Below are 12826 nucleotides of genomic sequence, written 5' to 3'. Positions count from 1 at the left end.
AAAATGTGCCAAGTCACTTGAACACTTCCCGTGAAAGTATAGAAGAGAGACAAATTTCCAACCTTTCTTCGATCTTCCAGGCCATCAAGGTTGCAAGTGATGCTCTCGTCTCTAATCAGGCGGATGGCTCCTTTCTGGATGGAATCCAGCAGCTTCAGGATGTTTGGGGGCGGAGCTCCATACACGAGAACAATACTCCAAAGAAGGTTTTATCTGAGCTTCATAAAGCATCAAAAGTTGCGGAGGAGTGTACAGTTTTCTGGTTCGTAACATTGTTCCTAGCTTGCTTTTGAGAAGCAGCCTTTGCAAACAACATGTTAGCTGACAACTATTTTGTTTCCAATACAAACTTGATTGAAAGCAATATTCGCTCTTGATTGAGTTTGAAATGACGAAAATGACACGTTGTCAAACATCAACATTTAAAAACCGTCGAATATAAGTGTAAAGTGTAAGATGGTGCTTGTATTTTTTTTACAGATATTTTCACATGAAGTGTTTGACTGATTCAGCTCACTAGATTAAACCCAGAGCCCCAGAGCGATATATGTCAAAAGTATGTGGCAAAATACAACTTCCTATTGAACTTTGCACACCTCTTTTCATGAACTATTCAGTTTGGAAAACGGCGAACTCGCAGAATACATTTTTCGAAATGGTTTTTTTGAATGAATATAATTTATAGCTACTTGGCCGAGGTCTACATAAAATTCTTCAGACAAGTATCTTGAAAAGAAAGGAAACTGTGATATTAGTTTCAGATCTTCAATAATCATAATCATAATCATTATCATAATCATAATCATCATAATCATTAATTATAATCCTGTTTACAGAAAATCTGACAATAACATGTTTTTTGAATACGATAGTTATGGATTTTCATCAAATGTCGTCCAGTTCCATCATATATCTATCTTCATTGTTCAAATGAAAAATGTATTATTGAGTAACAAAGATAGGCAAATCATTATTGAAGTAAGTAACATGGAGGCAAATTGTGCTTATTAAAAATATCTACGATGTAATTCTATTGACTATAATAATTGTTATTTTAAACGAACACATCTGATCTACACATCTTTGTATAGAGTTACTCTTTTTGAAATGGATTGCTGCCTTTCTTTCTTTGGAGGATTCCCACATTTTTTTGTATCAAGATGGGGAAGTAGAAAGCCAAAACATTTCTTTGCCAAAAAGTTAACCTTTCCTAAAAATATACCTATTTGAATGAACTGTTATTCTGCTATACACATTTTTTTCTGGACATACCAACACAACTTTTTTTGTCTGAGGCGGAACAAAGTTCCCTAGCAATAAAATAATAATAAAATACCATTGATAGGCGAACAGGAATAGGCGACTAGAAATGTATTTGTTCGAATGGAAGTTACGTGACACATACGGTGTTGTTATCAATGAACATAATGGGATTAGGCACGGGTGATTCACGTTTGTTTTGTTTTAGATTATGTAAAAAAATATTCTGATTTGAAGGGGAGCCGTTCTCGTACTCGATGCAAATCTCGTACTTAAATCGCGCAATTGGCTGCTACACTTTTTTCTTTTCGAATTATATAGTAATATGAAATGAGTGATTAAATTAACCGTCACTTTTAACTAAAACAGTTCACAAAACATATTGTATAATTTGTTACAAATTAAATAAAAACATAGGTATTATCAAACGAGAAATTTGGTTTTTCAAAAATGAAGTTTATCGGAAATCATTCGAGCGAGAAGAATACTATAGTTTTTCGGTGACCTACATAACAGGAATACTTTAAAATAAGATTTCATAAGACGAAGCAATATAAACGAAGCATTCACGAATACTTCTATTTTTTTCAATTTGAAATAGTTTGAGCATCGAGTGGTTGAAAAAATCAAAAGAACTGACGTCGGTGTGTTTAATTAATTGTTCCATGAAGCTGCTTACAAATAAATGTGACATACCTGAAGCTATTTGAATTTCTACCTACTCTCATCTTATTATCGACGAACTTTTTTAAAAAACGGCAATTTCTTCCCCAAATTACAAATTTCCAAATTCACTTTACCATTATTCTTTTTCATTAGAAACTACTAGTTGTTGCCCCGCGGCTTCGCCCGTACATTAAGTTTGGTGACAGACCATGTTAAACCATATTTTTTTATTAACCTAAAACTTTAGGTTTCCAACTTCAAAACTGACGAAATTCAATACAATCTTTGAACCCTTTTATTTTCCCGTTGGGGGTGGAAATCCCTGAATCCCTTTCTTGATGCTCATTTACGCTATACAAAGAACCTACCTGCATATTTCAAGATTCTAGGTTCAGTAGCTTCGGCTGTACGTTAATATAAGAGTGGGCAGCAGGTAGTAATTTATATTTTCACTTTAAAATACCGTAACTAGAAAAATATGCTAACTGCACTAAATAATTAATAGTTTCGAGAATCGAATCATGTTACCTATAAAGAAATGCGCAAAACTAACACAACCGTCAACGACGTATGCCCTCACGCGTCTGCCCGCGTTCGGGTCGAGTTCTTGGCGATTGCGCTTCATTGCTTCGACAGCCCCTCTACCCCAGCGCATCGTCCCCCGTCGTCTTACAGTAGACGCGACGCGTAATGACTTTCTTCGTTGCGTCAAGTGAATCTTATCATGACAACTTTTAGACGATTCGTCCAAATTACTTAGTATGAAAGACAAAGTTTATCTACAGTGTGTCAATTTAAAACTTACATTGACTATATCTCACGAACGAAGGCTGATATCGAACAATGCTTGGAACTGTTTCTAGGATAGTAAGGGGGAACTAAAGTGACATGAAAGAGAACTCATCCCCATCAACATCCTAGGCCCCACCCACCAAAACACAAAAAATTTAAATTGCAAACCCCTACTTGTGATACATCATTGAAAAGACTATAAAAAATGCTGGTAAATTTTCGTTATCTGGACACCCGGCGATTTTGAAAAAATTTTTGACTGTACTTACGTATTTTGATGCGTAGATTACGAATCCGAAAGAAAAAAGCGGCGCTCTCCTTATTTAAAAAGTTATGGCCCTTCAAAGTTCAGAAAAGGGCAACTTTTCAGCCTTCTTTTTCACTAAATAAACTATTTAAAAACACAAGCATTTATTCACTAGGTCACCTTTACACCTTATTCCTCCTTCTTTAACACTTTTCACTTCAATAATCAACATTTTTCTTATAAAAATATTAAAAAATGTACGGAGCTGCTTTTTGGTTACATATCACTGTATTTTACGTTTTTAAGGTTAATGATATGGTTGGTACGACTGATGCAGTCCATATTCCTGAAGTAAAGTTTTTCATAAGAAAAATGTTGATTATTGAAGTGAAAAGTGTTAAAGAAGGAGGAATAAGGTGTAAAGGTGACCTAGTGAATAAATGCTTGTGTTTTTAAATAGTTTTTTTTAGTGAAAAAGAAGGCTGAAAAGTTGCCCTTTTCTGAACTTTGAAGGGCCGTAACTTTTTAAATAAGGGAGAGCGCCGCTTTTTTCTTTCGGATTCGTAATCTACGCATCAAAATACGTAAGTACAGTCAAAAATTTTTTCAAAATCGCCGGGTGTCCACATAACGAAAATTTACCAAAATGCTATCCACTGGTATTAATAATAATTGCACAGGGTGAAGCAATAATTGTGAAACTTTGGCTTAAATGAAATATTTAATAAGGTTCTTGTTGAACTGCAAATTTATTAAAAATATCAATTAAGTAAATGTTCAAACTGGGTTCCGTTTTTTTTGTTAACAGCTTATTTTCAAATTCTGCACGAAATTTGACAAATGTTGTTCTAGGAATGGCGCGACATGCCTGCGTAATTCTTTCTCGCAATTCCCCAAGTGACGCAGGTTGAGTTTTATAAACAACTGACTCAAGGTGACACCATAGAAAAAAGTCAGGTGGCGCCAAGTCTGGTGACCTCGGTGGCCACTTAATGGGACCTCTTCTTCCAATCCATTTGTTCGGATAATTAGTATCCAACCAGTGCCTTACTGGAGCTGCATAGTGAGGAGGTGTTCTATCTTGTTGGAAGTGCAGCAAATCTTCGTCTACAGCTAGGCTGCCTTGGTCGTCCCTTTGGTTCTCTAATTCATGAATTGAAGGTTCGATGGTGTTTTCCAGCATATCGAGATAAATGTCGCCACTTAAATTGCCTGGTATGAACAAGGGACCAATTATAGTATCGCCTAATATTCCTGCCCAAACATTCAGTTTTTCAGGATATTGAGTGTGACCTTCTCTGAATCGATGCGGGTTCGCATCACTCCAGTACCGTCAGTTTTGTCTATTTACATTACCATTCACCATAAAAGTACTTTCATCACTGAAACAAATATTTTTCAACATTCTCGGTTCCACGCGAATTATTTCAGTCATGAGTTCACAAAACTCAATTCGTCGGTCTGGATTATCATCGCCTATTTGTGTTTTGTACGAGTGAAACTTATGTAATTTCAACACCTTTCTAACCGACTCATATGAAAGTCTTGTCACTGCAGATACTTGACGTATTGATGCAGTTGGCTCCATTGCAAAATTTCCAAGAACCTCAATGTGGGTTGCTTCATTCAGTAATCTTGGGGCATTCTTTTTTTTATTTTGCACTGATCCCGTTTCTCTAAACTTTTCAACTAAATCGCGGGCGTACACGTGACTTACATTTTTGTATTTGAGCTGTTTTTAAATAACACTGGTTCTGGAAGGCAAATATGGGAGGCAGCGAAATGACAGTACAGATCGTACAAATGATGAAAACTAATGACATTTAAAAGTCTCATACAAAGCAAAAATTATTAACTCTGACAGAACCCAAAAAACAGATCTTTCCAACTTGTTTTGCAAAAACGGCAAATCAAGTTTTTATTTAACAAAAAAGTATCGACGGACACATCATTTAAAATAATAGTCCGGGAGGTAGCATTACAAATAAAAAAGTCATAGTAACCCGGCTGATGTTAAAGTTCAACGGAAACCCACTTTGAACATTTACTTAATTCACATTTTTAATAAATTTGTATTGCTTCACCCTGTACAATTATTATTTATACCATTGGATAGCATTTTTGATAGTATTTTCAATGATGTATTACAAGTAGGGGTTTGCAATTTGAACTTTTTGTGTTTTGGTGGGTGGGGCCTAGGGGGTTGATGGGGGTGAGTTCTCTTTCATGTCACTTTAGTTCCCCTTATTATCCTAGAAACTGTTTCAAGCATTTTTCGATATCAGCTTTCGTTCGTGAGATATAGCCCATTGTAAGTTTTAAAATTGACACACTGTAGAATTATCAAGTTTGACGGTTGAGAATCTTTCCAAGGCTTACTTACAAAAAAATATTTTCAAATTGAAAGAGGTATATTTTTAGGAGGGAATAATTTTTAGGAAAGAAAGGTTTTGGCCTTCTACTTCTTCATCTTTTTACAAAAAATGTGGATATCTTCCAAAAAAAGAAGGGAAGCAATTAATTTTTTATAAATTGATTACTTTCTTTCTTGCTTTGGATGATTCCCACATTTTTTTGTATGAAGATGGAGAAGTAGAATGCTAAAATTTTGCTCCCCATGAGAATATGTGTTATTCAAACACAACTGCGAAGTAATAATTTGCTCATCTGTGATATGTTTCGGTTTCGGATTATTAAACCATTCTCAAGTTGAATTCACTTGAGAATGGTTCAATAAACCGAAACCGGTAGTAACAAATGAAAGTTATTTTCTCTATCCTATATTAAATACGAATCTTTACAAAACGAATAGATTAATTATGATTGGTTCAAACGTATGAGTTACGAATCATTGCCAACTCTTCCCACAAGAAACGAACACATTATCGAAGTGTCTGAAATGATGGTGGTCGGTTGGCGAGAGGTCTGGGGAGTATGGTGGGTGAGACAAAACTTCCACGCTCAGTTCGTTTAATTTTCGGACGGTGATTTGTGGAACGTGCGGACGGGCGTAGTCGTGGAGCGGGATCGAACCTTTTCTGTTGACCAGTACCGGCTGCTGCTGACACAATTTTCGGTACATTTGGTCTGGTTGCAGAAAATTATAGTAAATCACACCAGCATACAGTAACCATGATCTTGTTTTGATCGGCTTTCGCCTTGGGAAGTGCCTGGGTAGCTCATCGGTGTCCAACCATCATCCTGAACGTCTCCTGTTGTCGTAGAGCCAAACTCAATTTTGCAGAGGGCCATATATTGAATTATGAATGTGTAGGCGAGCCAGATTCAAATAAAAAATGTATCGCTTCGATTACTCGATTCAACAGACTCACGTCGCGCCGACGTACTACTTTTATATCAGTAAGGAAGGTTCTAGTCTAGACTCGAAGTGCTTGGAACATTCTATTGTTCTCAACAAAAATAATGGGGTATTTTCGTTTGTTGCTGGGAGCAGGCGTCACTGTCTATGATTGACTTGTTTACTAGAACTAAATAGGCACCTAACTAACTCTCTCGCTTCATTGTTACGATCTTCATTCGGGTTCGAAGGCCGTCGTGGTTTGGAACTGTATCCTAATGTTTTGCCATCATGAGTGGCTGGCTTCTTCGGTTTATTCATCTTGATGGTTCACCGATGACTGGTGATTTCTAGATCGTAGGTTGTATTCAGTGGACTCAGGCAGTCAGCTTCTCTTGTTTATGTGTTTTTATTGGCCAAAGTGTCATTATCTGTTGCATTGCACTCTTGTCACTTTAGCATCTTTCAGTATGGGATTCCAAATACCATGAGATCGAATGGATACAGTGTACCCGAGATCAACAAGGCCATGAAACTGAAGACTTCTACAAGTCAAAATATGGAGGAAACTCAAACGGTTGCACGCGCATTTCTACCGTACATCCCTAGGGTTACAGACAGAATCGAAAAAATCTTAAGGAAGCATAACATAAAAACAGTGTTCAAGCTCACCAGGAAAATACAACAAAGCCTGAGATCTGCGAAAAACAAAAGAGATCCACTATCAGCTGTGTGGGTATATCGTATACCATGAACCTGCGGAAAAGTTTATATCGGTACCACCAAAAGATCCATGGGTACAAGGCTGAATGAACATCGGAGAAACTGTAGATTAGGTCAAATAAAAAAATCGGCAGTAGCAGAACACGCGTTTAGTGAAGGAGATCATACGATACTGTTTGAAGATGTGAAACTACTTGCACCCGACCATGGATACCACAGTCGGCTTGTACGGGAAGCCATAGAATTCCATAAACTACAACAGAAAAGAGGAGGCGGTAACGCTCCACCGGATTTGGAATTCCATACTGAAAGATGGTGGCAACAGTGCAATGCAATATAACGTCATCAACAGGTAATAACACTCCGGCCAATAGCAACGCATCAACAAAGAAGGCGGGCTACCTGAGTGAATATAAATACAACATACTAACGAGAAATCACTAGTCATCGGTGAACCACCAAGATGAATAAACCTCTGAAGAAGCCAGTGATATGGCCCGGAGGCCGGATGCGGCGCGCCGGCCCCGGGCCGTATCTTTGACACGGATTGTTGTAGAGGATCCACTTTTTATCACACATGAAGATCTGATCTAAAAAATGGTAGTTTTGTTTGCGCAAGAGCAAAGAAGAGCAAACGTTGGAACGTGACAATTTCTGTCGATCGTTCAACTCAAGGGGCTCCCACTTTTCGAGCTTGGGTACTGGGGGACATGGGAGCTGAAGCCCTGTCCTTCCGCCATACCATGCACCGTTTGTGATGGGTCAGTCTCCACGAGAATCCTCAAACCCTCATCCTGGATCAAATTAGCCAAATACCTGACTAATTTTTCGGGCTGTTTTGGCAGCGTTTTGGTTCAATTTGAGAAAACTTCCGAAACAGTGTAATACTTTTTGCAACCCTTTAATCTACGGTTACCAATTATCAAACCCCAAGCAATACAGAGCGCATTGCCATAATTCAATCTCGATTTTGTCTCTAATTACAATGATATCTCATTGAATTCCGCATCAACAGTTGTCATGGCGAGAGGTGGAGGGTTATCTTAGAAACAGGAAAAAGCGAAGCCATTGTCTCGTTATAATTCTCTAATTGGATATTAAAACTACATGACGTGTCTTGTTACGGAGACGCTCGAGGCTGTGGGGGTTGTTTTTGTTTGATTAAGTCTTGGGGTTCGAAGGGGAAACAGGCTGATATTATTGTACGAGCAGAGACGGTATCATTATGAAACGTTATGAATTCTAAATTAGGGTTGGTGATCATCAGGGAGTTTTCGTCGCTCCGTGTTTTCTTTGGATTGTTTGTTTCTTTTTCCCTGCTCCGAACTTTGCGATGTTGCTTTTTTTTGAAGCTTATTGTCCAAGATCCCAGGACTCCCAGATATTACTTATTTTCTCAGAAATAAAATGTATGAAATGACGTAGTGATAGTACTTACTCTGAGACTATGCATACCTGCTACCTTGGGCTGACGGCCAGGTGCTACAAAGTGCTAAAGGTAGGTTGCGGGTTGCACCCGCAATGTTTATGTTTGTGAATTTCCAAGGATTCAAAATAATTGAGTTTGTAACCCTTCCCTGCATAGTGCAAAATTTCCGTATCGTTTAGATTCGGGAACTTGTGGTTGCATGTCAAGGAATGGTTTGAAAACGTTGAATTATTTTTTCCTTTTTTCAGCATACCGTTTTTGGAAATTGCGACCACATTGCCCCACATAAACACTATTACACTCCAGACACTTAAGCTTATAAACTCCAGATTTCTCCACCTTATCTTTGGCATTGAAAAGGAAATCAGATAACCTGGCATGTGGTCTGAATGCCACTTCCACATTAGTTTTTCTGAAGAAATCCGCAATTGTCTCTGTTCTTTTTCCAAAATATGTTAGTTACCCATTTCTTGATTTCTGGTTGTTTGACATGAGGGTATATTAATCTATAAGTGAATTTACGGCTTTGTTTTCTGACTAACTTCTGGATAGTATCTGCGTTGAAACCATTATTATGACCTATCTGTGTGATTATATCAATTTCCCTAGCTAGATTGTTAGCAGACTTATGATATTATAATTTATGACTGTCTGGATGGAAAGAATCGCTTGGGATGGTGATGTCTTCCAGAAGTGTCACTCTTTTACCGTCAATAACAATACAGTAGTGCCCTGACAATTAGGAAGCTAAAATTATTCATTATACCTGTAATATTGATGCTCAAGCTAATTTTATTATTCTAATATTATTATTCATTTGAAAAATTATGTTTCTCACGTGTGGACATTGACTGGGATTGGAAATAAAGTAAGATATGTTGGTTCAAGAACATTAGGGGCCATCATTAAGCCGTTGCTTGCCAGGATTTTATGCACTGACTGGATATAATTACAATCCCGCTTTTTTCAAGAAAGATAAGCAAGGGCCATTCAATATACTAAAAAAAGTGAAAAGGATCAGAGAGCGTTTATGAAATTTGGCGATCCCAATTTATTCAGTGACTTAGAAGTAGATAAAAATTTATTCAATACAGAGATTCATTCGTGAATGTTTGCATGGTTTTAGAAGTCAGTGAACAGTTCAACAGGAAAAATGTTGAGAACTTCGATGCGAGCAACTTACCACCGAGCAAGAATGAGCTTTTGCAGCAGATTAAACGAGCTGATTACCTCGCTAGCCTTTGGAGTAATGCTGAAATGAAATAATCTACTATTTTTAGTCCTGAAATATCAATATCATTTTAACTGGTTCGATGTGGGGACCAATCACCGAGCTTTGTTACTGAATTACTTACAAGAAATTGTAATTATTTCATTCTCAATTATATTATTTTTTTACAGAAGACGCCACTAAAGATGATGATGATGTAGATATTCAATACCAACTTTGGATTGATGATAAATTATCAAACATCAAAGATGATGAATATGTGAATTGAAAACAATATTTCGAAATTTCTTTTGATGATTTTTTTTTTGCCAAAAAAAAACGCAAATAAACTACCATTTCATCTAATTGATTGCTGTTTGAATCATAAATTTCCGAAGTATATCCAATGAAGAACATTTTTCTAACCCAGAAACGGTTTGTTCATAATGTTCATTATGAGTTCAAATGTATACATTTTTAATTGTGCGGTAATTATTGATATGATTGAACGTGAACATTTCACTTCATTGAAGTTAAAGACCCGTTAGTTATCAATAAAAAAATTTACAAAAGTATGTTATAAAACTACCAAACAATCACGCTCGCTCTCATATACATAGCAAGCCTTCGCGTGTGTCTGGGGGCATATTAGGCCGCTTCGATTGGTCTGGCTGCTTACAAAAATTATCAAATCAGTTATCTGAGTATTATACAGGGCTATTCAAATTCGTTTCTGTACATGGGGATCTCGTAAACGATATAGAGTGTCGGTTAAATTGTGGCAAAGCTGCGTATTTTAGAGACCTATTCAATGATGTGGAAAAATCGAATATAGCTCTTTTGGTTCTGGAGATATACAGGAAAAACCAAAAAATCCCAAATTATTTTTTTGCCCATATCTCCTTCATTCGCATACATATTGAAAATCTGTTCACAATTTGCTATTGGCACTTGATGTGGGCTATCAGAATATGTCCATGAATCTTTTATACAGGGGGTCACCTGACTTGGGCCACCCCATCTTTGAATTTTTAAATACGGACCTGTATTTTTTGTTGTAGTTTTTGTATCGTCTAAGATCACTACTTACTGAGACATTAAATTAAATTTTATATTTCGGGATGTTACGGTAATATTTGATTATAACTGTGTGAATAAGTTCCTTTCAAATTACGGGCCTGGAAATTGGTTAACTGAGTTGAATAAAAACACAATAGCAACTTTCACGTCTCCCTATGTACCGTAGAGTTTTTGGAGATTTTTTTAAAAATTTTTAGGTATCTGTTTATTTTTTTTTCCATTGCTCTCAGCGTTTTTTACCATAAACTTCGAATAAGAAAACCTTTTATGATTATCTGAAACATATCTACATCAAAAATATATCATATGTATTTCATCAGTTCGGACTTTCATTGTCTAATATAATATAAATTGATTTGATAACCCTGAAAAAAATCAAAAAAGATTAACCGAAAATAACAATTTTATTAAACAAAAAACTGAAATTACAAAGAAATAACAGACAACAACAACCAAACAAATAAAAATTGAAATATTAATAGAAGCTGAAAAAATTTAAAACATTAAAAATATTATTAACAAAAAATGAAGAAATGAAAATTAAAAGATTTCAAACCAAGTTATGTCACAACGTTTCGATTGTTAGTATCCACAATCGTCTTCGGGTGATAACTGGACTTATTTCTCCAAGATCTGACTATTTATAGGTCATTCGAGTGCTTTCACCTATCCCCTCTTTCCTCTTTTCGCTTCATTGGTTTCGGCGGGAGTTGGTCGTTTTTCGCTTGATTAGAGGTTTCCATATGTTACGTATCTCTACGCTAGCTTGACTAAATGCGTTGTTGGACAACATATACGCGACTTCTTTGAATTTTCTCCTAAACCAGTGTTCCTCTTTGTGAATGATTTCAGCTTGAGCCCACTTGATGTTGTGTTGATGAGTCCAAATATGCTCTGCTATTCCAGATTTGCTGGTTTCTCCTCGCTGTGTGTGTTTCTTGTGCTCAGCAATGCGAACTTTCAATGGCCTATTAGTTTCACCGATGTATGATTCTCCGCACTCGCAGCGTATCCGGTAAATGCAATTCTTGGAATCGCAGTCTGCGTTTGGTGGCCTGGTTTTCGTGAGGCTGCTACGGATAGTGTTCCCAGATCTGAAGCAGGTCGTGATGTTATACTTGGACCCAATCCGTCTTATCCTTTCCGATAATCCTCTGATGAAGGGGAGTACAAGTACTGGTTGTGGCGGTTTCTGTTCCTTGTGGATTTCTTGCTGTCTTCTAGCTACAAGTATAAAATAGTTGTAATTTAGAACTAACTTATCATCTTACGATTGAGAAAGCTATTGCATAGCGAAACACGTGTAGTGGTTTTTGTAAAACCTTTTATATAAAAAAATCATACAATAAACTGCATTAATGAGTTTTAATTGTTTAAATGTCATTTTCAAGATCTTTCGTAAGATGTCTATACAGATATCTTAATATTTCGAAACTGAATATTTTTTGCATACATACATAGTACACTGGATCTTGATAATTCAATTTAATAAAAATATTCATATGAAATATATTCGCAGATGTTGGAATAATTATCCACTGAATTGTGTAAGAATCCTCAGGGGCGTGACCTGTACAATCCATAAAGAAATGAGAATTTTACTTTTCAATCATAGTCGTTAATCTTCTTCATCTTCAACTTCAGCCTTATATCGATGGCTTCCTCAGATGTAAAAAATAAAAACTTTAACTTAAAATATGGAGTCGAGTCAGTCGGTGCAAGGCTTTGCATTTGAACCAGAACAAATGAATGTTTTCAATAACATACATTTACAGATTAAACTAATAACTCTACTGAGCAGAGCCGTATTCAGGATGTGTTTCCATAGTGTTCCTACTGTACAATTTATCTGATTGGCATATATTCAGTATTGCATGATACCAAAAGCTATACGTAAAGAAAAATAGAAGAAATCAAGGCAATTGCCTAGTTTGGGTCCCGGCGCTTGCGCCGGGAGGCAATAATATAATATTAGTACTAGTAATTGAAGGTTAGGTTAGGGGTCAGGTCAGAGTTAGGCTCATACAAGCCAATAAGCCTGACGTAGTCCTTCTCGACTACCAGAGCAAGACGACTTTTGTCGTGGAGTTTTCAGCTCTTGGCGAGACGAATATCGTTGGA

General features: G+C 36.6%; 1 protein-coding gene and 1 long non-coding RNA gene across 3 annotated transcripts in view; both read left to right on the top strand.

Moving 5' to 3' along the window:
• Positions 1-12826, top strand: part of LOC111514866 (adenylate cyclase type 6) — a 426206-nt gene that overhangs the window by 11043 nt on the left and 402337 nt on the right. The window lies entirely within an intron of this gene.
• Positions 3067-3536, top strand: LOC141482259 (uncharacterized). Its single transcript, XR_012465423.1, has 2 exons — positions 3067-3381; positions 3436-3536. It is a non-coding gene; the product is annotated as an uncharacterized lncRNA (long non-coding RNA).

This window comes from Leptinotarsa decemlineata, unplaced genomic scaffold (genome assembly GCF_025532065.1).
Source record: "Leptinotarsa decemlineata unplaced genomic scaffold, Ldec_3_MD MMD2_tig00000882_RagTag_RagTag, whole genome shotgun sequence".
NCBI lineage: Eukaryota > Metazoa > Arthropoda > Insecta > Coleoptera > Chrysomelidae > Leptinotarsa > Leptinotarsa decemlineata.
Note: the sequence above shows the minus strand (reverse complement) of the source record. Positions and strands in the feature narration are given on the sequence as shown.